At 42.2% G+C, this 27,130-nt stretch overlaps 2 long non-coding RNA genes across 2 annotated transcripts; both read right to left on the reverse strand.

Annotated features, from left to right (window-relative positions):
• Positions 1 to 7,945: 7,945 nt before the first annotated feature.
• LOC149991986 (uncharacterized) lies at positions 7,946 to 9,148 on the reverse strand. The gene is made up of 3 exons (XR_016508519.1): positions 9,062 to 9,148; positions 8,796 to 8,890; positions 7,946 to 8,340 (listed from the first exon to the last, which is right to left on the reverse strand). It is a non-coding gene; the product is annotated as an uncharacterized LOC149991986 (long non-coding RNA).
• A 6,072-nt stretch (positions 9,149 to 15,220) lies between these two features.
• Positions 15,221 to 20,318, reverse strand: LOC149991987 (uncharacterized). Its single transcript, XR_016508518.1, has 3 exons — positions 20,259 to 20,318; positions 19,750 to 19,871; positions 15,221 to 15,387 (listed from the first exon to the last, which is right to left on the reverse strand). It is a non-coding gene; the product is annotated as an uncharacterized LOC149991987 (long non-coding RNA).
• Positions 20,319 to 27,130: the final 6,812 nt, after the last annotated feature.

Below are 27,130 nucleotides of genomic sequence, written 5' to 3' on the forward strand. Positions count from 1 at the left end.
TGGGGAGTCTCACCTGGCTTGTTCCGAGTTAACGACGCATTTGCGGAGAATTCGCCAAGCTCAGTAGTTAGTGCTCCTTTTATAAACCGTTCCAAACCTCGGCTTTGAATTTCATCACTTTCAATATGCACATTGTCTTGCATTTTTCATCCTAGGGAGAAAAGGCTTCTTATAAATAAATAATAGCATTTCTGGAAGCACATGATCGTTGCATATACACACATAAATGTAGTCTTAAAGCTTCCTCTTCGCATTTTCTGGCGAGATAAGCAGCATCATGTTTTGCAGAACTAGTGGCAGCATGTTGGAGGAAAGTCTCAGGGGTCAAGGAATGTTTTTTACTAAGAAATGACACATCACCATCTCCAGTAAAGACACATAGAAAGATATAATATGGAACATTATGGACATCAATGAATCTGAGCCTAAACCTGATTCTGAAGAATTGGGTGCAGACTGTGAAGATACGGGAACCTAACATTTTTATGTCTATAGAAGATATTTCTGTACTATTTGCAAAGGGCTCTTTGAATAAGTACGAAGTAAAAATTATGAGTATTATGTTATATACAATTGAGAAATTTTCATTCATTAAGGAGCAACTTAAATAATGAGCCTTTGACCTGATGGCAGATAAGCTCCCCCCCCACCATTTTCAAAGGAAAACTGTGAAAATGCTAACTTTGACGTTCCTATTTGTAACACAATTGCAAGGTGCTTTTTCTTTCAACTAAACACTATTAGTCAAAAGCCTCAGGCCTGGTGTGCAGAAATCTTTCAGTCAAGGTTTGCAGAAGAAGTGAATCAGAAAATTGTTGGGAACTTAATTTTTAGAAGATGGAACATTCTAAGGAGCTTCCTCCTGAAATAATTAGAATACCCTTTATGAATTTTAGAATCTTTGTATGGAAATAGATTATTCCATTAATACTTCAAATAGCAACCAACTCCTTTTGTGCCACTAATTTGAGGATCAAGGTTATCATAAAGCTTGAATTGACCGATTATTCATTCTGAGCTACCACACCAGCTCTCTTCACATTAAAAAAATATTGTTTTATATCTAATCATTCAGTAATATAATTTGATATCAAAACTGTTATAGGTTTTATAGAAAATAGTGCTAAAGCTGTGCTCAAAAAAGAAGAATCACCTGCACTTTATTCCAGTACATGTCCAGTGTCTATATATCCAGGCTCTTGTGTAGGGCTGTGCAGATCCTCTTCTCCTGGTGTTCACGGTCTCTCAGAGAAGGTATCTGTTCAGGGATAAGTCAGACAGAGAATGACAAACACTGTATGATATCACTTGTAGGCAGAATCTTAAAAAAAGCCAAACTTGTAGAAACAGAGAGGAGGAGGGTGGATTCCAGAAGTGGGGGGCAAGGAAATGAGATGTTGGTTAAAGGGGACAGACACGCAGTAAGAAGATGAACCATTTTCGAGCCTGTCATTCACAGCACAAGGGTTGTAGCTAACAAAACTGTGCTATACACTTGAACTTGCTAAGAAACCAGATTCTCAGTGTTCTCACCACCATAAAGGAACGATGATTAAGTGACAGGATGGAGGTGCTAGCTAACTGTGGCTGTCATCATGCTGCAATATATGCATGTACCAAACCAACACCGCCGTGTGCACCTTAAACTTACACAATGTTATATTTCAATTATATTGCAATAAAAATTAGGATTCGTTTTTAAGCCCCCACAAAAAAACAATGTAGACATAACTTGCAAGAGATGCCCTTGTGCCACCTATGGCCACAGTGAGTTGGCACCAGGCTGCTGCAGGTATGTCCCCCTGCCTCCCAATACCTGCCAGGACTCCAAGCAGACCCCAGGGAGTTTCCGTAATTGCTTGTGTTTGCCCTCTTCCAATTTACCCAAGGAGGCACCAGGGGGCTGTGGCCCACGTCACACACCTGGTATATCCCTCCTTACAATGGAATGAGGCATGGACTTTACTTAGTAGTTACAGCTTCTCCATTCAAGGTCGTGGCCAACAACGCTGCCTTCGCAAACATCTTGAAAAGCCCAGGTCTCATATTTTTTCCTAGAAAATTCTGTCCTCCTACTAAGGAATTCCCCTCCATTTAAAAAAAAGATTTTATTTATTTATTTTTAGAGAGAGGGAAAAGAAGGAAGACAGAAAGGGAGAGAAATAGCACACCTCCAACTGGGGGCCTGGCCCGCAGCCCAAGCATGTGCCCTGACTGGGAATCACACTGGTGACATGTTGGTCCACAGATCAGCACTGAATCCACTGAGCCCCACCAGCCAGGGCTCCCCTCCAATTTGAATGCCTACCCAAGAGCATTCTTCCTATGGTTGAATGCCAGCCCAGACAGGACATGGCACCCAGGGTCAGAGCCAGAGTTAGAGTCAACATAAGACCTCAGGGTGTGCCCATGGGATGCACCATTGTAAAACGGGAAGATCACACAGGGGACAAACGACAAGGGAAGACAGAGAGAAGACCTTAAAGGGCCAGGACTCATGCCATGTTCTGAGATGATAATACTTAATGCTGACCAGCAAGTTTGATGCTCTCTGCTGGTGTCCCTTGACATCTCGGTCCTGCCACGTGGGCAGGGTCTTAAACAACAAATGTGGCCCCATTTAGTCTCAATTTACCTCTCACTTTGGAGATCAATGTGCCCTTGAGGTTTTTTGAGGATGAAAACACCCAAAATGCATGTGGGATCTAATTAAAAGCATTGCTAATATTCACTGAGCTCATGGTAGATGCTGAACCCTGTTCAGAGCTGTTCTGGTAACCTGTGAGGCACAGCTAATGTGCGCCATTGCTCTGTTTGAACGTCAGGGGGTAGATAAGTGCCCTACATGACTACAACACATGTGGGCACCTGATGGGGCTCCCAATTTCCTTCGGAATTGGGGGAAGAAGACGAAAGCTACCCACGGAGGATGCAGAAATGCCAGTCAGGTGGATGCTAGTGCATGAGGACATTCTGAAGCTTCCCAAGGGTCCTGACCCACTCACCCTCTGCTTTTTTCATGCATGTAAATATGTGCATTGCCTCCGTATATACCCATGGTGAGGTATTCTTTCATACCTTGCTATGGAAGACACGCCCACATAACACCTGGACAGCAGTCTAAAAGCAACAGTCCACACAATGCAGCCACGGGTCCTTCCCCCTCTCCCCAGCCTCTGCTGCCTCCTCTGGTTAAACGTACCCTGAGGATTGGCTGAAGGGCTGACCCAATGCCGCTGAGAGGGGAGAGGTGTTCAGGTAAGAAAACCAGAGAGTAGTGAAAGAGCTAATAAAGAAAAATGGTTAAATTATTCAAAATTTATATATGAGATGATATAATTACAAGTATGAAAATGAACCTGGGTCTGTCCAGAAAAATGAGTGAAGACAGTCATGCCACCATATGACACTGAGAAGTGGTGAACAGCAGTTGGACAGAATCTAACAATATTTTAAAGGAACAGTTTCTGACCCTGTGAATCTCTCTAACAATAATGTACATGTGACTTTAGTCATATGTCTAGCGATGTCTATCCCAGCACTTTTTCTCAAACGATAACGAAAACCAAACAAAAACTAAATATTGAAATATCAAGGAAAATAGTAGACCGGAAAACCACTGTCGTCATAGATACAGTGAAATACTATGAAAACTTTTAAGAGATCAAAATTTTAAGAAGTCCAAAATACGTCCAAAACAAAGAACCAGGGGCCACAGAACCTCGTGGGGAGTGCATCCCAGTATAATGGTGAGAAATATACATACAGGTCTCTGCAGAGGAAGTACGGGCTCAGTATCATGACCTTAGCACTTCTTGCTTCTGTGACTTGGCAGGAAATTCCTCCTTTCTTCTCTGTACACTTAGCATCCTATACAATGCATACACTCGTCACAAGTATTTATTAAATGACAGAAGATATTTAAAATCAGTACCTGTGATATGAAACATTCTTGGTAAGTGCTAGCAGTCATCAATATGATTCTAATTCTATAACACATAGCTACCGGTGAATGAATACACACACATACAGTGAAATACTGTTTAGCCATGAGAAAGACGGGAACCCTGCCATTTGCAAAAACGACAGCATTATGCTAAGTGAAATGAGTTGGACAGAGAAGGACAAATACTGTAATGGATCTTACTTGTATATGTCATCTAAGAAAAAGTTGAACTCAGGAACACAGAATGAAGTGGTAGTACTAGGGACTAGTGGTTGGGGCTGGAGAAATAGGGAGATAATCAAGGGGTACAAACTTCTACTCGTAAGATGAAAATGTTTTGGGGATCTAATACACAGCATGGTGATTCTAGATAATGATTCTGTACTATATGCTTGAGAGCTGCTAAGTGAGTAGACCTTAAATATTCCCACCACAAAAAGAAATTGGCAATTAGATGACATAATTGAGGTGTTAGCTAACACTAAGGTGGTATTCATTTTGAAATATGTAAGGGCATTAAATCAACATAAGGTACACCTTTAAGTTACATAATGCTATATGTCAATTACATCTCAATAAGATGGAAAAAATTGAATCATTAAAAAACACATTTGCAGATGTGGGATCAACTTGCTGGCTCCCTGGGGGGAGGGTTCAGGAAAGATACCATGGCCTTGCTCCCATTGATGCGAGACACTTCAGTACCTCTTTTTATACCATTGGTGCCTTTCAAACTGCTGCCCTGGTGCTGGAGCTCAGAGGGACTGAGTCTGAGTAGGTGAGTCCCTGTGTGGGTGCTTTAAGAGGAAGAAACTGGTTGGGGCTCTAGCAATTTCTTCCACTAACTTAATCCCCACTTGTTCTGCAGTCAGAAGTCATGGGGACTTATCTTTCTGGTGCTGGAACTTTGGGCTAGGGGGCCTGGTGTGTGGCTGGGACTCCTTGCTTCCCAGATATCCCTCCTGCATTTTTATCTACCACTCGTGGGTGAGGGGCCAGCCTGTTTCCTGTCTGTACCCATCCTGCCAGTCTGTAGGATGTGGTTTCTTTAATTCTGTAGTTGTCAGACTTCCATTCAACTTGATTTCTAATGGTTCTGAGTGATGGTTCTATATATTTTGGTTGTAATTTGGATGTGGTTGTGTGAAGGGGTGAGCCATGTCTGCCTTAGCTGCCATCTTGACCAAAAGTCCAATGTCCCTTTTTTTAATAAAGAAATTTTCACTGAAGCTAAAATGCAAACTACAAATTCACATAAAAATGTTCAGCTCTGTGCTCCATGATCGCTATATTATTTCTATGTTTACTTTGCAACTTTATGCCAAAATAGGAAAAAGAATGGCTGGATCTTTAAAGACTGTCCATGCAACCAAGCAAAGTTGGAGATTAGTCATGTCAGTCACTGTTGGCATAAACAACTTTTCTTTATGCCCTAGGACCAGTGGTAGAATCTGCAACCCTTCGGCTACAGGACAATGGTTCAACCAGCTGAGCCACACTGACCAGGGCCCTTTCTCTTCAGAGGAGAGGTGACCTTGCAAGTTAAACTTCTCTTATCCGGAGTAATGTGCTTCTTCTCCTCACTTCCTCAGGCAGGCAGTGGTGAAAGCTGAGTGATGGAAGGGGAGATGAAGAGGCTCAGGGCTGACCACCGGGGTGAGGGGGCCACAGGGCAGCAGGTGCCATCATCTAACCCTGCATGGGCCCACTGGGGGCTTTCTGGATTGTTCACCCATCTCTTTACCTGGCAAGCTTATTTCTTTCGTTCTGTGATTATTTGGGAGCAGGGGGTTACATTTCTAGAGCATTATTATTGGGTGTACTTGATATAAGAAAAATGTACACAATAAATGTAAGAACTGTCTTAAACAAATCCATAACTGAGTCTATATAAAGATGAGGTTCATCTTCTGAGTCATTAGTCATTGAATAATCTGGGTGTATTTTTTTAAGATTGCATGTTATAACCCACTCTGCCATAACTTGGTATGTAGCAGCTTTTTACTCACTGACTCTACTTTTCTTCGACCATAATGTGGCAGGAATCGTCACTTGAGTCAGGGAGTCAGGCAGAGATAAATAACACTTGGTTCCTGTCTTCACGTACCTCACAGCTAAGACAGGCGTGTAAGAAATAAAGCTCTACACTACAATGTGAGAGGTACTGAGGGTGCAGAAATGAACTATCACGTCAGGTCAGAGGAAGGAGAGAGGATCTCTGGACACGAGGAGTTCACAGGTGGAACGGAAGTGGGGAGACAGAGATACAAGTGACTCAAAACACTGCTGGCCTTGGGGGCTGAGGGTATGACTGAGGGAGGGAGGGCATCCCAGGTGGCCCCACAAGCCTTCCTTTTTCTCACCCACAGCATCTAATTAGATGCTGAGTCCTGTTGTTCTTACTTCGGCGATATCTCTTGTATATGTCATCTTCCCTCTTTATTTATTCCATTTTCTCCCTGTTATAATGACCTAACAGACCTGTTAGCCACCAACAGAATTATCTTCCTTTAAAACAAAACAAAACAGGTCACTGATCACACAATCTCCCTTTCCCACTTTTGGCTCTCCATTGACGAGGCCGCTGTAAGCCCCCACACTCTGGATGGCACCTTGTCTTTCTAACCCATTTCCCAACACTCCCACTGCCACCCCTCAGCCCCCGAACAGGCTGTGGCCCTTCAGAGCACGCTGTACTTGTGATGCATCTGCACACACAGACGCGGCCTGTTTGCTGGCCCCTTGCCCACCAGCCCCTTTCCCTGTTTCTCACCCTGGCCAGTTCGTTTCTGCCTCAGAGCTGTCTCGGTCTGTGTTCTCTCTCCTAAAGACCCGCCCGCTGCACCTCAGTGCCAAGACCTTCCCTGACCACCTTATCTAAACTGTCTCTGCATCACTCGATTTTACTTTGTAAGCTTCAGGGCCGCTGTGAGGGTGTTTGGTGTCCTTTTGGGGACTAGAAGGAGGTGCTCTGCCTAGCTGGCGCAGACCCTGTCCACCCCATGGGCTGCACTTCTGTGCAAGGGACACACTGCTAACTTGTTCACAGCGGCCTGGAGGCTTTTGTCCCTAACTGGAATTATCTTGTTTATTTGCCTGCTTGTTCTTTGCTAACATCCCCAGTTAGCTGTGTAAGAGCAAAAATTGTCTATGCTTTTCAAAACCATGTCTTCAGTACTTGATGTGTGGCTTTAACCCCAGGACTTAGAATATTTATAAGAACTCAATAAATATTGGTTGCATGAAAAAGAAAAAAAAACACATTTGCTAAAATATTACAAGTAGAGAGCCATGCAAATTTCAGGTAGGAATTTTTCTTCCCTTTTAGTCAAATTTTATGTAATATGTTTATCTTTAAAATAAGTTTTAGTTAAAATGTTAATCTAGTGTGAGTTAACTTAAAAAATACTTTTTCAGAAAAATAATTAGAAATGATGGTTCTTAAAGAAATAAACTTCTGTATTTAATACTCAACCATAGAACAACATAAAAATTCAAGTTCAATTACTGAACACCAACAGCTGCAGAAACAAACATGCAAAGGATTCAAAGAGGCGGCTAGAGTGTGAACCTTAAACTACATCCCGGTCTAACTCTGAGGGCTGCCCAGGGATGCTTAAGTGGCCAAGGAGGTTGTCAACTGAAAACCTGCGGCCACGCAGGTGGGAAGGACATCTTGGCTTTGCTCCCAATTATCCTTTGCTTGCACAGAACGTGCCCTGAAAGTCCACGCTTTGCTTCAGCACCTTCTGAGGCCCACAGCTTGACAGTCATACACCCAGCGTGCCTAAGACTGACACCCCCAATAAAGTTGGTGAATAGTTAAGAAACTCAGAACCCATGAAAGTGGCCTACGATTTCTAAACCTAGTATACTTTATGTAATAGTTAATATTTCCACAGTGCTTCAAGTTTTTATGCCAAGACTCAGCTACAGCACTGTGACTTTTGTCATTATTATTATTTTTTTTGCCTCCTACTAGACATGTTTCTTACCAGGTGTGGGTTAATATAACAGAACACACAGACTGAGTGACTTAAAAAACTGGCTGTTTTTTCTCACGGTTTTTGAAGCTGGTAAGTCCAAGGTCAAGGTGCCAGCAGAGCTGGTTGCTGGTGAGGGTCCTCTCCCTGGCGTGTAGACGTCTGCCTTCTTCCCCTGTGCTCACACGGCCTTTCTTCATTGAGCTTTCTTAGCGATCCCCAACCTTTTTGGCAGCAGGGACCATTTTTGTGGAAGACAATTTTTCCAAGGTCCAGGGTTGGGGGACGGTTTCGGGATCACTCAAGTACATTACATTCAAGTTCATCTCCTGCTGTGCAGTCTGGTTCTTAACAGGTCCAGACCAGTGCCGATCCATGGCCCAGAGGCTGGAGATCCCTGCTGGAAGATACCTGGTTTTACAGAGACATAACCTCATCATAAATTCAGAAGCATGTGTGGGTTCAGCAATAAATATTTTTTATGAAGAACAAAGAAAGGATGCTGTCCTCTTTGTGTGTGGCTTTTTTTGTTCTTTCTCAGCCCACTCATCACTCTAGATAGGAAAACACCAGATCAGGGGGAAAAAATCAACAATTAATATTTATGGAGCCTATAGTTCGCTCCAGTCATGATTAATTCTTTAGAGCTTAGCAGGGCCTCCTTGTTATTGGACTTAACATGAAGAAGACATGAAATACCATCTCTCCAACTGCATTTCCCTGTTGACCATCTCATTGCCATGAGATCTGTGAGGTTCAGAAGTTTCGTGTGTTTTGTTTTGTTTTAACTTGAGACTAAAACAAAGCATGACTTGGACTGAGGACAGATTTGTGCAATCTTCAGAGTCCATGTGAAAGATACATACCAGGTCAATACGAGGAAATCCAGCTCTTCCCTGGCAGCAAGTCCTGTGGTTGCAGTTGTGGTTGTGAAGATCCTGTGTCTAAAACTGAATGTAAACTGTAATTGAAAAAAAAGAAATTAATGGGTAGAGAGACTTTAGAAATTTGTTGTGTTTTAATCTATTCAGTTAAAGTACTGGTATTAGCTGTGGCTGGTGCGGCTCAGTAGATTGAGCACCAGTCTGTGAACCAAAGGGTCACTGGTCTGATTCCCAGTCAGGGCACATACCTGGGTTGCAGACCAGGTCCCCAGTTGGGCGCACATGACAGGCAACCATACACTGATGTTTCTCTCCCTCTTTTTCTTCCGCCCTTCTCCTCTCTAAAAATAAATTTTAAAAATCCTTTTAAAAACTGGTATTAATAAATTTTGCTCTGGAAGTGCTAAAAAAGAAGACTCTGTGTCTAAGTCCTGATCTCTGTATCATGTTTGATAATCATGAGGTACACTAGGACAAAACTCTCAAACAAAAGCAAACAAGAGACCTGAAGTCCTTCCCTGTCCCATAGCTCACGGGGCCTCACGTACATGGAGCTGTGTTCAGAATATCGCAGATCTGCTTCCAAGCCATTCCATGAGAAAGAGGAAGTGAGACAGAAGAGGAGCTCTGTGAACCTCAACAAATATCCACACGTCTGCAAAAACTCATGTAAGGAGTTTATCCATCAACATGCTGAAGAGGGTAGTCTCTCTATTTAAAAACATAGGTTTCAGCGTTTGACTGTGTCTGTTAAGGCCTTTACAGACCTGCACCAGTTATTTCAAGGAGTATATACTTAATGTCCTCACCCATTTAATGGGTAACATAATAGTATATTATGCAAATTTTTTGTGATATAAAATCCCCCAAAGTACAGTTCTGGCACATACTGTACCATCAGAGGTCTATGTATAGTCATTGTTCCTACTATTATTATGGTCACATGTGTAGTCACAGAAAACAAACACATATCCATATATACACAGACTCATAAAAACACAGTAAAAAATAATTCTGCTTATTTTATAAGCAGAGAACGTGTTTAGAAAAGAAACACACCAAGATTGTGAGAGTGGTTACCACTGAAAGGTGAAATCAAAAGAGGTTTAGGATATATGCAGATTTTCCTGGTCTGCACTTGAGACTTCTCCATTCATAAAATGAAGTGAAAATCAATGAAGTCAAAGTGTGTTTATGTATTTATGAGGAAGTTCTTAAACTTTTAAGCAATATATAAGCAAATCAGAAAACATTTCTAAATATGATTCCTGTTAGTCTCTACTTCTCTGCTTATATTATCCTGCATGCTCCTTCTACACATTTTCTGCAACTTTCCAAAAATTCAAATAATTACAACTTTCAAAAAATGAAAGCAAACACACATTACATTTTTGTGTGGCCTGGAGAACTGATCAGAGAGAAGAAAAATAGAAAATGTGAAACCATATAGTAATTATAGTCATGATAATAGCCATGTTTACAGGGTATCAACGCAGAGCCTTCAGGAATGCCTTAGTCAGGAGACTATTAGCCTAAAAATGACAACAATGCCGGGATCCTGCAGTAGGGACAACATCAAAGGCACACGGAGAACATAGAGCTGCCACTGTCAATCTGGGGAAGGAGAAGGAATGAACAGCAAGGAGCACACATAAGGGTCTACCATGAGAAGATGTCCCTCTCTGCCAACCGACTGAATAGTGGGGACGCGGCCCATCCTGGCACAAATATATGTTTAGCAAGTCTTGAATTTTAAATTTAGCTCCATGAGAACTTAAGTGCAAAGTGTCTGTTTTGCAGTAGGTATAAATGCATCCATTATATTTATTTCAAAGTTTTGCTAGATAAAACAACACTATTAAAACTAAAGAAAGCCATGCTATGTAAAATTCATGAAAATATATAACATAAGACTCAGAGCAAAGTCTCCTGACTATTTTGATACCCACTAGATTTATTACAGTGGAAAAATATAGAAATGCTAAAGGGGAAAGAAACACTTGTTAAAATTTGTATTTCATATGACAGTGGCATTCTTATCCAAATAATAAAAATGTGGTACTGAACATCATTATAACTCATAAATGTTTGAAAATTTACATGCAAACAGATTAACACTGAATTGAAATTAAGTCCTAAATATTAAATGAAGAACTTGGGCTTCACATGATGTTTTATGAGTATAAATGTGAATTTGTGAACACATGTTAAATATAACTTTGGCCAAAGTTAAAAAGGTGGAACATCCTGCCTTCAGGGTTCCTCTCCCAGGTAAGGTGGGGTAAGCACACCACACCCCCGGCTTTCCCACTGATTGTAGCTAAAGGAAATGAAGGCTCTGAAAGGAAATAGTAAGGAGGGAACGATGAAGAACACTGGATTTTGAAGTACTGCTGAATTAATGGGTACTCAGTTTTCTTTTCTTTTCCCTGGTGTGCCTCGTAGCCTGAACTTGACACATCCAGAAACCCAGAGGAGAATGCTGTGGGGAGAAGACCTCTCGTTCTAGTCCAAGGATTAAAAAGGAAACCGGTAACACTCAAGAGACTGCAGAATTTCCCTCCCCTCCCCCCTTCCCTTTTCTCCAATCTCTCCTTCCCAAATCAGGAGGCCACCCTGTTGTCATGGTGACAGTGGCAGCTCAGGGAGGTCACCAAAACCAAAACTAAGTGTAGGGAAACTTTCTCCTCCACTGGAAGGAGTTGCAGTTTGAAGACGGGGGCCGGGGTGAGGGCAACCATCATTATTTTTATCTTTCTTTCTAGCCTCTGACCACTTCACCCAATACACGGTCAAACTCACGGCCAGAGGACTGAAAAGTGCAGCTGATGGGAAGCAGAAAGTACTGGGAGGCTGTACAGAAAGGAGCCGGAGAATGAAGTAGCTTACGAATTCATCAGACCACCTCCCTCTCTGAGCGCCCTAGTGTCCTACTTACCATACACAGGCTGAGCCGCCCGGACGCCACACTGAAATCTGGGTGGTACAAGTGTCAAACTGTAAATATTTTTGGCTTTATGAAATATATAGTTCCTCTCAATATTACTGAACATTGCAATTGCAGCACTAAAGAAGCCATAGACAATTTAATAAAGGGGCATGCCTTTCCCAGGCAAATTTTAAGTATAAAAACAGTTTGGGGCAGGAATTATCTCTCAGGCCACAAATCAACAGGAATGTGTCATGATGTTCATTCAACACAAGGTGAGTAACATGGTTTCTGCAGAAAAAGAGTGGTTTTGTGTGCCCATCCCACCACTAATTGCTGCTTTACTGATTTAAATATATTTTACCTTTTTTCTCATCTATACAATGGTTAAATTTATAAAACAAACACCACATATGTTTTCTGAGTTTTAATTTCAAAACAATGCCTGGCACAAAAATAAACTTTGAATAAGCAAGTCCTGGGTTAAATTAATATTACCTTTATAGACTATGAATAATATATTCAAACACAATGAAACAAATGTAGTGAAATGCATTAAAGTATTTTATAAATACATGTAATAAAAGAACACCCACATCTTATTAGTGGTAATGCACTTCAATGATTAATTTGGGGAGTCACTGGTATAAGGTGGAATTTCCTCAACTAAAAAAAAATTATAGGGAGCGGGGGAAAAAATTATAACATTTTTCTTTTCCACTTTCTTTTTTTTTTTTCACTGACAAAAAATATTTGCTCCACCAAACTTTAGTCAGGTTCTTGAAATTTCCCCTAGCCCCGTCTGTGCACTTCCTTATAAAATCTAGTTTTAGCAAGAAACCTGCTAAGTCACTTTAATCAGAACCTCTCATCCCAGATAATCAATCATCTTCAATATCTAATCAGATTGCTCATCCTCCACCTCCCCCCAGTTTGTCTGTCTGATTAGCCCTGACTGTCTTCAGCAAGAATCCTCTTAGGTCAATTTAGCCAAAACCTCTCTTACCCCTTGATGTTTCCTTTTGGTAATGTTTTAAAGATTTGTTTATTTATGTATTTATTTTTAGAGAGAGGGGAAGGGAGAGAAAGAGAGGGAGATGTTTGAAACCTCCACGTCTGAAACATCGATCGGTTGCCTCTCGCATGCTCCCAACCAGGGACCTGGCCCACAGCCCAGGCCTGTGCCCCGACCGGACGTTGAGCAGGTGACCTTTCCGTTCGCAGGATGATGCCCAACGCACTGAGCAACACGGTTCAGGGCTCCTCTTAGTAATTTCTTACTACACTGACCTCACCCCTGCTCCTTGGGTATGCATTCTCACTTGCCCTCGCTGTATTTGGGATTGAGCCTCATCTATCGCCCTTACTACAACATCCCACTGCCCTGGTCCCTGTAGGTATTAAGGCTGAATAAAGGCGACCGTACCATCTTTAATAAGTGCCATTACATTTTTTTTTAACATTACCACCGGCATGCATTCCTCTTCTTAAAAAAATCAATTGTATACTCAAAATTAAAAAGTATACGAAATCCGGAACAAGATAATCAACACATCAGTATACCAGACAGTGTCTTTATGTTGGGATTCCCTCCCGTTCCCTTACCTTCTGTAACAGTGCTTAAACATTCTATCATAAGCACAACACGGAGGCAAAATCAAAATCATTAACAAAATAAAAATACACATGACTTTTGAGGTTGCATGAACGTATTTAAGCGGCCCTGGCAGGGCGGCTCCGTTGGTTGGGGCACCCACCCCGGCGCCAAGATTGCAGGTTGGATCCCTGGTCAGGGTACATACAAATGTTTCTCTCTCTCAAATTAGTAAATAAAACTTTTAAAAACTTTAAAATTTTCGGGATGAATGCTATAAACAAACCGAAAGGGATTAATATATGTTTAAAAAGGTCATGAATTCACTGTTTTAGGCAATGTTTGCATTATTATAAAAATGGGAAGAGGGTTGTGGAAACGCCTCAGTACAGATTTTTCTGAAAACAAAACCCCGAAAAACCGAGGTTAATGCAAAGTAAGAATTCCAGAACTAAAACAATGATAAGAAGCCTAGAGGAAAGTTTTTTGTGACAAGAATACTCATATTCGCTCAAGTCTTTCCGGCGCAAACCACCGACAGGAAGTTCCCAGAGCGCGACTGAAAGCGGAAAAACCGGGAGAAGATGGCGGAACCGGAAACTCGGAGGGGAACGAAAAGGCGGTGCACCTCGCTCCGCCCCGCCCCTTCCAGGAGGACTCACGCAGGTCCCGCCCCCGAGGTTGCCGCGGCGCGAGAGCCACGTGACCTTCCCGCCGTGCACTGCGAGCGAGGCGGCCGTCATGGCGCCTTACGCGCGAGCTGCGGTGCTAAACCGGGCGCTCTGACCGCTGTCGCGTAGCGGGCTAAGACCCACGGAGTCTCAGGGCGCGCGGCTTAGCCGGGGAGTGTCGCACAAACGCGCCAGCCCTCCCCTGTTGGACTGCAAGACGTTTCAAACAATAACCCATCGCGGCTTTAGCCCGAAAAATTACACCCAGGCCTACAGGCGCGACCGCAGAGGGAAGCGGTCCGTTTGCGAACAGGACGTGCACAGCGCAGCCAGGATGGACATCCGTGGCAGCGCACAGTCAGCTGAAGGAACTGGCTGTGGAAGCAAACATGTGCGCTGCGTGGCCGTGGTAACACACGCCTGCGCACGCGTGTTCGCGCACCAGACCAGTTCCAACAGTGGGCACCGCAGCCCGTCACCCTTCAGGGACACCCCGACGCTGCCGCGTGGGTCTGGGCGGGGCTCCCCTGCGCCTTTACTGAGAATAACTAGGAACCACATCTCGCGCCGCAGCAGCCACGCCTGCTTTCCCTTTTGAAATACGTGTTTTTAAAAACACTGCTCGAATGAACAGAGGCAGTGCGGGCTCCTGGGTCCCAACTCGTCCCTGAACTTTATTTCTCCAGCCATTCATCCCCCGTTTTTGTTGCTGCGAGATGGCGCTGGGAGTCCAGGGGTCCCTGGTCCCCCAAAACAGCTTAGCAGGGACCTCTGAAATTTGAGAAGGTGAGTTTGCGGCAAGGAAGAAACCTGTGTTTGGTGCTGAATTGCCTCCTAGGAAGAGCATTCATGGTCTGACGCGAGCAAAAGAAGGCGGCCGTACCCTGAAAATACTAAATTTTACTGTGGCCACTCTGATCCTTGGTTTGTCTCTCATTTTCCCCACCACATACTCTTCCTATACAGAGTCTGACTCTAAACACCATATTTTCCCCCTTCAAACTTAATACACGACTCCCAAATCCTCATTTTAGTTACTCCAGCTGTATTCCTATTAACAGACCCTGATGAATCTTTTTTTTTTAAAGCCTGTAAAATCCAAACACATTAACATGGAATAAAGTCCTCCAAAACTATAACCCAGACATGTTTTTCCAGCTTTCCTCGGGTGGACTGAAACTGCTACCTTCAGTGTGATGTCTCAGATCTTTTGACTTCTAGACCTTCAATGGATCTTACCAAAATAGAAGTCCGTCTTCTGCCTTCCCTTGCTCTAATTTACAGGCTTCTGCTACGTATTCTTTATGTGGTCAATCATAAATTGCTTCCTCCAGGAAACCTTCAATGACCATTTATATTCCGGTCGCATGCCAGCACATCCTGTGGATTTGAACAGAATACATATTCCTCGCTACTGCACATTTAGTCTGATTTCTATTGCTGATTTAAATCTCTACTTGACTGGTGTCTCAAATAAAGGAGAAAATTTATCTTTGTTGTTCATTTATCCAATCCTCACATACCATGAAGTTGCCCCTCAATTATTTTTACTTTTCAAAAATGAATGGATCAAACTCAGTTGTCTTTATGCCAATAATGAATAACTGAATATAAAAGTTAAAATATATTTTACAATAGCATACAAAATATATACATAAGGATAAACTACAAAGGGGCACCACAGAAACTTTGGGGGTGATGGAAAATGTTCTGAATCTTAATTATGGTCATGCTTGCATGACTGGATGCATTTGTTTGAATACAGTGAACTATCTACTGGAGAAGGATGAATTTTACCTTAAAATCCCCAACTTAAAAATAAATGGGTTATTGCATCAATTTCCACATTTTCAGTCTTTGGTTCTTTAAATTAGTAGTGCCCCCAAATATTTAAAGTATGATTGTCCCTTTTTCATAGTAGAAATTTTCCATTTACATCTTCTACACAAAATGGTAAAAGTGCTACCTACACATTCAGACTGATCTCTTGCCCCCATGAGCACTCCTGTTTTATGAACAGACCCTTCTTCTTGTCTTGTTATCTATGAACATCTTTACCTCTGGGTAGTAATCCCAGCCTTGAAATCAGTGTTCGTGCTTGTTATGTGCTAAACGTGTCTCCTGAAATTCATATGTTGAAGCCTTAACCCCCCACACCTCAGGATGTAAATACATTTGGAGAGAGGACGTTTAAAGAGGTGATTAAGTTAAAATGAAGCCATTAGGGTGGGCCCTGACCAATCTGACTGGTACCTTTATAAAAAGAGAAAATTTGGTCACTTAAAGTGACATCAGGGAGGATAACACAGAGAGGAAAGACCACACAAGGACACAGTGAGAGTCTGGCCATCTGCAAGCCAGAGGAAAGAGCTCAGAAGTAACCAAGCCTGACAATACCTTGATCTTGGACTTCTGGGCTCTAGAGCTGTGAGAAAATAAGTTTCTGTTTTCTGAGTCACACCAGTCTGTGGTATTTTGTTACGGCAGCCCTAGAAAACTGGTACAGTGTTCCAATAACTCACTCAGTCATTATCTCACTTTAGAAAGTTTCCTCCCCAAAATTCAGGTTTTTCTTAGATATTTTTCCCTTGGATTAATAAAATACACTCAGCTTAGTAGGTTCTTCTTCTCTTTTCCCCATTATAACACAACTTTTTAATAAAGATTTTATTTATTTATTTTTAGAGACAGGAAGGGAGGAAGAAAGAGAGGGAAACCCCAATGTGTGGTTGCCTTTCACACACCCCCAACTGGGGACCTGACGTGCAACGCAGGCATGTGCCCTGACTGGGAATCGAACCAAAGACCCTTTGGTTCACAGGCTGGCACTCAATCCACTAAGCCACACCAGCCAGGGCTAATATAACTTTTTATTTATTTTTTATTTTTTTATTTTTGGTTTTTCAATTACAGTTGTCCCCTTTTCCCCCAATTTCTCTCCCCCACCCAACCTACCCCCTCTCCCGCAATCATATCCCTTCCCATTGTCCATGTCCATGAGTCATTTATAATATAACTTTTTAATTGCACATCTTGCTCAGTGGTTCTGTTCCCATTTAATATTCTTAATTTTAAAAGAGCCAGTGGTTAGCCCTGGCTGGTGTGGCTCAGTTGATTGAGTGCTGGCCTATGAACCAAAAGGTCACCAGTTCGATTTCCAGTCAGGGCACGTGCCTGGGTTGCAGGCCAGGTCCCCGGTTGGGGGGAGCACAAGAAAAAAACCATACACTGACGCTTCTCTCCCTACTTTCGCCCCTCTCTAAAAATAAATAAATAAAATCTTTTAAAAGAGCCAATGGTTAGCAAATAAATAGGAAGTATATAAAATGTCATTATACAGATGACATTATACAAATTTGTGGGAGGACAACAAAGAATAGACAACTCTGATGGGCTTGGATTTGAATCTTTGGAATCCCTAAGCACATCTCAGTGTTACTCCTTGAGGTACCCCAGTGGCGGGCAAGAAGGCCCAGGAAGACCAGACATGACAGTAACAAGGATAAATATCCAACTAAGGAGTAAATAACATTTTTAAAACAATAAGCTCCATTTTTTCTTTTATGAAAATAAGATAATTTAAATTTTTATTACCCATGTGACTTAAAGTTTAAGTGAAATGTGAAAATGCTGGATCTGTTAATGTTATTTTGGAGAGCCTAACTTAATGTATTCACATATAAAAAGATATATATGTATAATATGTGTGTTTGGCAATATTATCTTATTAAAATTAAATTTTAAAAGTTTTTAATTGTGGTAAACTACATGCAGTATAAACTTTACCATCTTAACTATTTTTAAGTATACAGTTTAGTAATAGTAAGTACATTTACACTGTTGTGGAACCAATATCTAAAATTCCTTTTTTAATAAAGATTTTATTTATTTTTAGAGGGAGGGAAAAGGAGGGAGAAAGAGAGAGAGAGAAACATCGATGTGAGAGAGATACACCAATCAGTTATCTCTCTCACACCCCCAACCAGGCCCACAACCCAAGCATGTGCCCTGATTGGGAATCGGACAAGCGGCCTTTTGGTTTACAGGTTGGTGCTCAATTCACCAAGCCACATTTGCCAGGGCAATACCTAAAATTTTTTAAATCTTGTTAGGATAAAACTCTATGCCTATTAACTCCCCATTTCTCCCTTGGCCCTCCAATATCATTAAGCCTTCCCCTATTTTCTAGTCAAGAAGTTTTAGAGTTTTTAGACCCTGTATTTAGGTATTTGATCCATTTTGAGTTGTTCTTTTTTTGTATATGGGATAAGGTAAGGGTCAAAATATAAACTTCCCACGTGAATCTCCAGTTTCTCTCACACCATTTGTTGAAAATGCCCTACCCCTTTGAGTGGTCTTGACACCCTTGACAGAAATCATTTGACAATAAATGCAAGTTTATTCCTGAGCAATCTCATCTATTCCATTGATCTACATGACTGTCTTTATGCTAGCACCACACTGTTTTAATTACTGTAGCTGTGTACTAAGTCTTGAAATTGGGAATTATAAGACCTTTGTGTCTGTCCCTTTTCAAGATAGCTTTGATGATGTAGGGTCTCTGGAAATTTCATATGAATTTCAATATGCAGTGTTGTCTTTGATACTGACAGATTACCTCCAACTTTAACTAAAGGGAACCTTCTTTTAAACTAGGTCTCAATCTTGGCCCAAGAAAAACTACAGACTCTCAGTACCAATACTTTTGTCGACCTTCTCCTCTACATTAAAAGATTTAAACAAATACTATCATAGTTCCTACCAGCTCAATCCCTAGTCTGATTCAATGCTGCCAACATAATTTACTGTCTGTCCTAGCCAACACCTGGTGACGGGCTTTGATCCACTTTTCTTAGAGCACTTACTAAAACGGGATTACATCTTGGAATACTTCTGCTCTCCCTTTGAGATGTGTATGTATTTCTTTCAACTCACGGGTATCTTTCTCAAGGGTCTGAAAGATGTTCCTTTGAAATGAAATTAGGAAGGGTAGGGTCTCTGTCTCGTGGTCTCTGTGGGAAGACAGACTCAACTTCAATAATTGTCAGCTAGCAGACACTGTTGCCCTAGTTAATTCACACTCACCAACCCTTTGTCATATTTTCACTTCCCTAACTCTACTGAGCCCCTCTCATCTCCAAACCTTTTCCTTCATATGTAAAATGCTCAGTCCCTTCTGTGCAAATAGAAGTTGAGTTCATTTCGCACCGACCCCTCCTTCCTATTGCAGTAGTATATTACTGATTAAAAATCTGTCCTTACCTCTTTAAGTGGTGCCCAGCTCTGTCTAGCATTGACAATACCACTACACTTTATGTTTTTGTTTTGTTTTTTGGAGGGGACAGGTGAGGGCACTTGGATCTCCTATTTCACTTTTAAAATTAAAAATCTGACTTTGGTATATACAATATACAGATGATATATCATAGAATTGTACACTTGAAAGCCACAGACACTTTTTAACCACTGTCACCCCAATAGATTAAATTTTTTTTAATTTGGCATTTCAGCAGGCACCATATAATAGCTTCTTGGATTTTGGAGGCTGCCTCTGAATATTATAGGCCACAGCTTGAGGCCATGCCCCATAGAGAGGTTACTAGGAGAGCTGTATTGTCAGCAGGGCAAGGTGAGATACCAAGGCCGTTTTTCAGTGTGGTGTTCAAAGAATGGGCTGCTGAAGAGCCTTAGGGCCAGGCAGGCAGATAAAACATTTAAACTTCCAGATTTGTTGCTACTTACGCATCAGTGGCAGTGGGTTAAGATGTGTAGAGTCTGGCTGCGTGGGCTGACTTCACAGTCCTGTCATTTTCTGTGTGGCTTTGGGCAACTTTCGTAACCTGGCTGGGCTTCAGATATCCAATCTGTAAAATAGGAACAGGAGTCTTGGTATGATATTTTGAAATTGAGAGGGGATGATTCATTTGGATCTTAATACTATGGCTAATGCATACTGGTATCTGTATTGTCAAGCATGGTTCCAGAAACTCTCCATGAATGTCCTTACTGCAGCACCTGGCAGTGTGGGAACTGGGACACAGGTCAGGATCTGTCTCCCGGAGGAACCCACCAACTTCACGTAGGCGGTTGGTGTTCTAGGCGGACAGTCACAAACAATATTTCCCATGCCCATCTTCCAGATGCCAATTCTGACTCTACGCACAGAATCCCTCCTGGAGGATTCCCTCTTGACTCTACAACCTGAATCCAGCAGTAAGCTTTAGCCAATTTGGAGACGAGTAACAAGGTACCTCATTTGTTCTCTGTGGCTTATTCTTTTCTGCACTGCTGCTCACCCACCTAAGAGACATCTCCCTGAAATTAACAATAAAACATATATTGAGCATAAGCATGCCCTAGCTACACATTCAGTTCCCTCCAATCTTTATGAGGTAGCCATTGTTGTTACAATCATAGAGCATATAGCAAAATTAGGTATTTAATAAACGGCTAGCAGTCTTCATTATAACATGTGGTTGAAACAGGAAAGCCCCTCCTAAAGGTCCCCAGGTTTCTGTCCTCAGCTTTTTAGGATCATGTGAAGCCGGACCCAGCACATGGGACATGGCATTGCCTGTAGGAGCCCAGCACATTTTCCAGATGCAGAAGAGGAAAGTGTAACAGACACTAACCTTCGTTCTCTCACGCTCTACCTGAACCGTCCTCTGGTCCAGGGATGAGAACAAAGGGTAACAACGCCAGCTCGCATGGAGACTGGGTTGTTACCAGCATCATTACTCCATAGGGACGTGGGTCACAGTGCAGGAGAAGCAGGCAAAGGCACAAGGAAAAGTCAGCTGAACTTGGCCTTCAACCTTTCATCTTCGCGACTGCAAAAACACAGAGGTCTTTACAGATCAAAGTCATCTTCCAACAGCCCCAAAATGAAAAGTTGCCCATTTGAGATGAGGGAGGAAAAAAGTGTATAAATAAATTCAAACAACTCATAGGGACCCTAAGCTGCCTTTTCAGTGATTTCTTATATGTGGCTGATAAACTTGCAGCGTTATGAAAATAATTCAAGGAGAATTTTCTATTTGTAAGAGCAAAACAAAATTATAGTTAAAAGAAAGAGAAACCAGTAAGGCTCATTACCTCTATTTGTTTAAAACAAAAACAAACAAAAAACCTTCAGTTTCCTTTAAATTTGAGTATGATCTTGCTACATAAATGCTACATTTTATGTAATTTGCATGGAGCATAGGATTGCTCTTTACATGTAGTAAAATTAAGGTTAATGGCTTAATAGAGCAAAGATGAGAAGTATTTGTTTTTACTGAGAGCTGAGCTTTACATTCAATATAGAAAGTATGGCCCCGAGAGCCCCTGACGACAGACATACACTTTGGAGTAAAAATATCCACTAAGGAACAGTGTTTCTGCTCTGTTGGTTGCTCCCATCTCATAAACCTAGAACAAATGGTCTCTGCAGAATAGTTCTCACACCATTAAATCAAAGATTTCATTACCTGCAAGGCAGACACACGCTACTGAGGCTCAGAGATGCACCCTGTGCTGGTGCTTCTTTCATAAGAGATTGTGCGTTTCTTTCAACGCAGCCTTGGAGGTATTTGCGCCCTCCACATTGCAGGCCCTAAACAGATCCTAGTCTGCTCCTTGGAGCCTTGAATTGTTTCCACCCTAATGTTGTGTTTGTGTCTACCGGTTTCATGCGAGGAAATCCCTGTTCGACACAGAATGAGGAATCCCACTCTCCTGGATACTCAGCAGCCTCTTCACCAGTGAATGAACTAAGTCAAAGATGTGGCGAAAGCGCAGCCTGAAACAATGGACAGCAATGAATCAGCTGCAAACCAGAAAGGTGGGTAAAGACAATTTCTGAGAAACACTAAAACAGGGAAAGTGCAATGTCTTCCTTTCAAAAAAAGAAAAAGAACAGAAAAACCATTCCATTTCGTAAAGAGTACTTGAAAAGATTACAACGGAAAAAATTCTTTGAAAAATGATTTTGCACACATGCACTATACAGATGATGTAGCATAGAATTGTACTCTTAAAATCTATATAATCCTGTGAACCAATGTCACCCCAGTAAATTTAATTAAAAAATAAAAACCAGCCCTGGCTGGTGTGGCTCAGTAGATTGAGTGCCAGTCTGCGAACCAAAGGGTTTAATTCCGAGTTGGGGCACATGCCTGAGTTGTGAGCCGGGTCGCCAGTCGGGGGCGCACAAGAGGCAAGCAATCGATGTATCTCTCGCACATTGATGTTCCGCTCCCTTTCTCCCTCCCCCGCTCCTCTCTCTAAAAATAAAGGAATAAAATCTTTAAAAAAAATAAAAATAAAAACCCAAAGAGGAAAATGATTATGGATGCATTTCTAAAAAACAAAAATGAAAGGCATACATAATACAAAACATATGAACCTGGTCGTACATCATTTTCATGTGATTTAAAATGATGAGTTATACACCCCGGTTAAAGGCATTTGCATGCAAAGCGACAAAGCGAGAAGGAAGAGTAAAGGCAAGGCCCGAAGCAGTAACGTACAGCAAGCAGTGCGGCTTCGGACCAGATCTCCCACCGCCCCCAGCGGAAGCCGCCGAGCGCTGACCTCGCCTGCGCCGCGGACCTCGCCGAGGGGCGGGCAGCGGGTCGCCCCGCCCTGGGTGGGCGCAGTCGGGAGGAATGACTGAACGCGGAGGCCCTCTGCGCCTGCGCAGGAGGCGCCCACCACGGTGGTTTTTTGCTGTAGTGAAAAGTGGGAAGAAAAGTCCTGAGGCTCCAGAGAGCTGGGAAAGAAAAAGAGGAGGCGCGTCATTGAATAAAATTCACTGGGAATGTCCTAAAAAATTGAAGCCATAAATGGCGTTGAGGAGATCGCCTAAAATGTACAAGGACTTGACGCACATAAAGTTCAACATCTGTCGCATTCTGGCTGGGGGGAAAAATCAGCTTAAAGGTCCGGAGAGGGGAGGGGAAGAGAGCGGGCAGTTAGAGACAAACAGAACAGGAATCATGGCTTTAGGGAGCCACCCCCTGATTTTTGTTAGGAGTGCTCTAGATGGTACAAAGAACACCCTCATTGCTCTGGCCCGGTCGCTAAGTTGGTTAGAGCCACGTCCCAGACGCCAAAGTTGCAGGTTCGATCCCGGGCAGGGCACATACAAGAATCAACCAACGAATGCACGAATAAGCTGAACAACAAATCAATGTTTGCCTCCCTCTCTCTCTCTCTCTCCCTTCCTTTCTCTCTGAAATTAATAAATAAAAAGCAAATTAAAATCTTTTAAAAAAGAGTACCCGTATTTTGTGAACACGCAGGCAGAGACGTCGCGGTGCTTTATTTACTCTAAAGTGGTCTACTTCACACATATGCATATAGATGACTTTCCTATAACACTGTGTTGAAAGGTTCGAATCTGGGTGTTTCTGCAGAGGATGTTCATTTTACAATTCCTTCTGCTTTTCTAAAAAATCCCATTATACATGAACTTTTTTTAATTCAAGAAAAGTGTTGTGTGCCAAATTACATACTAAAAATGCTAAAGGTAGTAGGGCATAAAATGTTTCGTGATCTATTTCATTCCCTTAAATATTTTCCAACGTTCTATAGGATAATCAAATCGTTTTTAATTAGGTTCCTTTCTCTGCACAGCGCGGACCCGCTCAGTCCTCAGCTTGGCCTCCCACTTTCGGACGCCAGGTGGCGCTGTGAGCCGGCTGCTGATCCGTCCCACCTGCACGTGTCAATGACAGGAACCTGCACTCAGGTGAGATGGAGGGGGCAGTAAGGGATGGCGATGGGGGGCGTGCAGGAGCACTCAGGTCCCTGCCGCTCGCACACCTGGGAGCCGCTCTGCCCCTGCGCCCTCTCCTCCCCACACCCAGAACCTCTCGGGGTAACGTCCACGGCCCCCTCCGTGCACAGGGACCCAGACGCCCCGAGTGCCTCTACACCACGTGCACTCCCGCCTGCCCTGCTCACCTGCGCAGCCCCGCCACGTCCGCCCCGCACGCTCCTGCCCCGTTTCCCCCAAGAGCATCGGCCTCCTCACAGGCCCTTCCCTGGGGCCAAGACACGCTTCTCTCCTCTCCCGTCCGCGGCCTTTCTCCCTCCTGCTCCCGGACGACACGTCCTCACGCAGGTCCTCCCGAGGGTCCCCTGTGCGCCTCACTCCACCTCCGATTCCTGCCTGCACCGAGCCCCAGGTGCAGCTCAGGGTTTGGAACCCACTGGACTGCAGCTCAGCGAGCAGGGGACATGCGTTCAGGTGCATCCTCGTGAGCCCCCTCGGTGCAGTGGGCACGGGGTGACAGAGATGACCCTCCTTCTACTTAAGTTCAAAGGCAATTACAGCGGCTTCTGCCGCTCACGTCTCTCGTCTCTCGCCTGCTTTTCCTAGAGGCCCTTGATGTGGGCAAACATGAACGGGGCTTGAACCTGAAGAAGCCCCTCAGGGGTCAGTACACAGGATGAGGGTCCTGCCTCCTGGCTGCGCCAGCCCCTTCCCAAACTCCGCTCTGCTCATAAGCCACCGCGAGGTGCATGTCTTCACTCATATCCTTTACATTAAATTGCACAAAAGAATGAATGGATCTCTTATTCTTTTCACCTATAATCTTGCCTATTTTCCAATAAACCCCAACTTCTATTCAATATGCAGAGGACTGGAACTTGAAGATTAAAGTGCTTTGTATTTTTCTCTTCTCAAGATATGAACCCTGACTTCCACGTCAGCCTCTTTTCTAGCCTTCTCCTGTTCCAACCACTATTTCCAGTCCCAATGTACCAGGCTGTTTCTCACCCCATCTGAACCTCTTCTTCCCCCTTTTTTTAGAGACAGGGGAAGGGAAGGAGAAAGAAAGGGAGAGAATCATCCATGTGAGAGAGAAACATCGATGGGTTACCTCTTACATGCCCCCAGCTGGGGTTCAAACCCACAACCCAGACATGTGCCCTGATGGGGAATCAAACTGACGACCTTTTTGGGGAATCAAACTGACGACCTTGTGGTTCATAGGTCCACACTCAATCCACTGAGCCACACCAGTCAGAGCTGGTTGTTTCTTTCTTTTTGTCTTTCATTTGGGATGGTTTCTTTTACTAATATTTTCTTGTGAAAATTCTAATCTGTTAATCCTATTCAGTGTATGTTTGAAACATAACTCACATTGATGCTTTCCTCTTTAGAAATGTTATTTTTGTCTTTTAAAAATGTAGGACATCACCCTGGCCAGCGTGGCTCACTTGGTTGGAGCATTGTCCTGCAGAGCAAAAGGTCGCAAGTTCAATTCCTGGCCAGGGCACGCGTCCGAGTTGCAGGTTCAACAACCAATCGATGTTTCTCACATTGAGATTTATCTCCCTCTCTTTCTCCCTCCCTTCCTGTATCTCTAAAAATAAGTAAACAAAATATCTTAGAAAGGAAAGAAGGAAGAAGGAAAGAAAGGAAGGAAAGAAAGGAAGAAAGGAAGGAAAGAAAGAAAGAAAGAAAGAAAGAAAGGAAGGAAGGAAGGAAGGAAGGAAGGAAGGAAGGAAGGAAGGAAGGAAGAAAAAGAAAGAAAGAAAGAAAGAAAGAAAGAAAGAAAAGAACCGGAGTAGAAATGGCACCAGTGATCTGTGGGCAAACTCCCAGCAGCTTAATATAGGAGCAAAGGTGTATAAATATGACACAAATGTATAAACTCACAGAGTCAGAGCCTCACTGAACCCCAAGCACAAAAAGCATGAAGAAAACAATACAAAGTCACATCAAAATCAAGTTGTCCTATATCAATGATAAAGTAGCAAGAGAACTCAAAACATGTTGAAACAGAGACAGAGATAAGGTTCGAAGCATTGTTCTCACTGGAAGCATAACGAGCAAGACAAGAGTGTAGTGATAATGTTAAAGTACTAAAAGGGGAAAAGATCGACTAGAATTATGTAAAAAGTAAAGATATCTTCCAAAAACAAAAGAAAAAGTAGGGACTTTTCCACATATATATATGAGGAAAGAATTAATCAGTAATAGACCCACACTACAAGGATCATTAAATTTCAGGGAGGAGGAATACAATTCCAGGTGGAAATTGTGTGTACAGCAAAGAATGAAGAAACTAGAGATTTGTAACTCCATGGGTAAATATTATATATAATGTTTTCTTATTGTTTAACTTTTATTAGCCCATAATTTACTGTTTAGACAAAAGTCATTATAGTGTACTGTGGGGTTACTCTTGTAAAAATAAAATGTTTTACAACAATTTCACAAAGGTGACATGAAGTCATAGAATGTAAGTTGAAAATAAACTTTGAAAAGTGAAACATGTACACAATAAACCCTAAATCAATCGTAACCAATGAAGGAAACAAAATGAAATAATTACATGTTATATTATTCCAAACAAGGCAGATAAAGAAAAGGAATCAAACAACATGTGACAAATAGAAAAATTATAGATTTAAATTTAACTTGACAATTTTACATGTGAGGGGTCTAAATATACAAACTCAAAGAGATTGGACCTAAAAGAAACAACTAACTATATGTTACCTACAGAATGAAATTTACTTATTTTTTATTAAAAAAAAGTATTGATTGATTTGGGAGAGAGATCCATTTGTTGTTTTACTTATTTATGCTTTCATTGGTTGATTCTTGTATGTGCCCTGACCAGGAATCAAACCTGAAACCTTGGCGTATTGGGATGATGCTCTAACCAAGTGAGCTATCCAGCCAGGGCTATAGAAATGAGTTTCAAATATAAAAGTATAAATAGGGTAAACGTAAAAGAAAAGACTAGTATGTACCATTCTACCCCAAAATAAAAAAGCTCTCACAGCAATATTAATATCATTTCAGGTAAATATTATACTAAAAATAGTATCAAGGACAAAGAAGTTTAGTTTATGGTATTATATGTCAATTTATCAGAAGGACATAAAAACCCTTTATGTACCAAATAACAGATTTTCAAAATGTATGCCAGCTAGAAAAAATGATAAAACCTCAAGGATAAGTAAAAAAAAAAAAATCCAATTTTATAGTTGGAAATCCAATATTCCTCAATATTTAGTAGAACAAGGAGAGAACAATATCAGTAAGGATATAAAATATTCAAACAACATTATCAACAAAATGATCTAATTGGCATTTATGGGTTTGTATGCTTCAACT

The sequence above is a fragment of the Furipterus horrens genome, unplaced genomic scaffold, assembly GCF_987537825.1.
Source record: "Furipterus horrens unplaced genomic scaffold, mFurHor1.1.pri manual_scaffold_16, whole genome shotgun sequence".
NCBI classification, from domain to species: Eukaryota; Metazoa; Chordata; class Mammalia; order Chiroptera; family Furipteridae; genus Furipterus; species Furipterus horrens.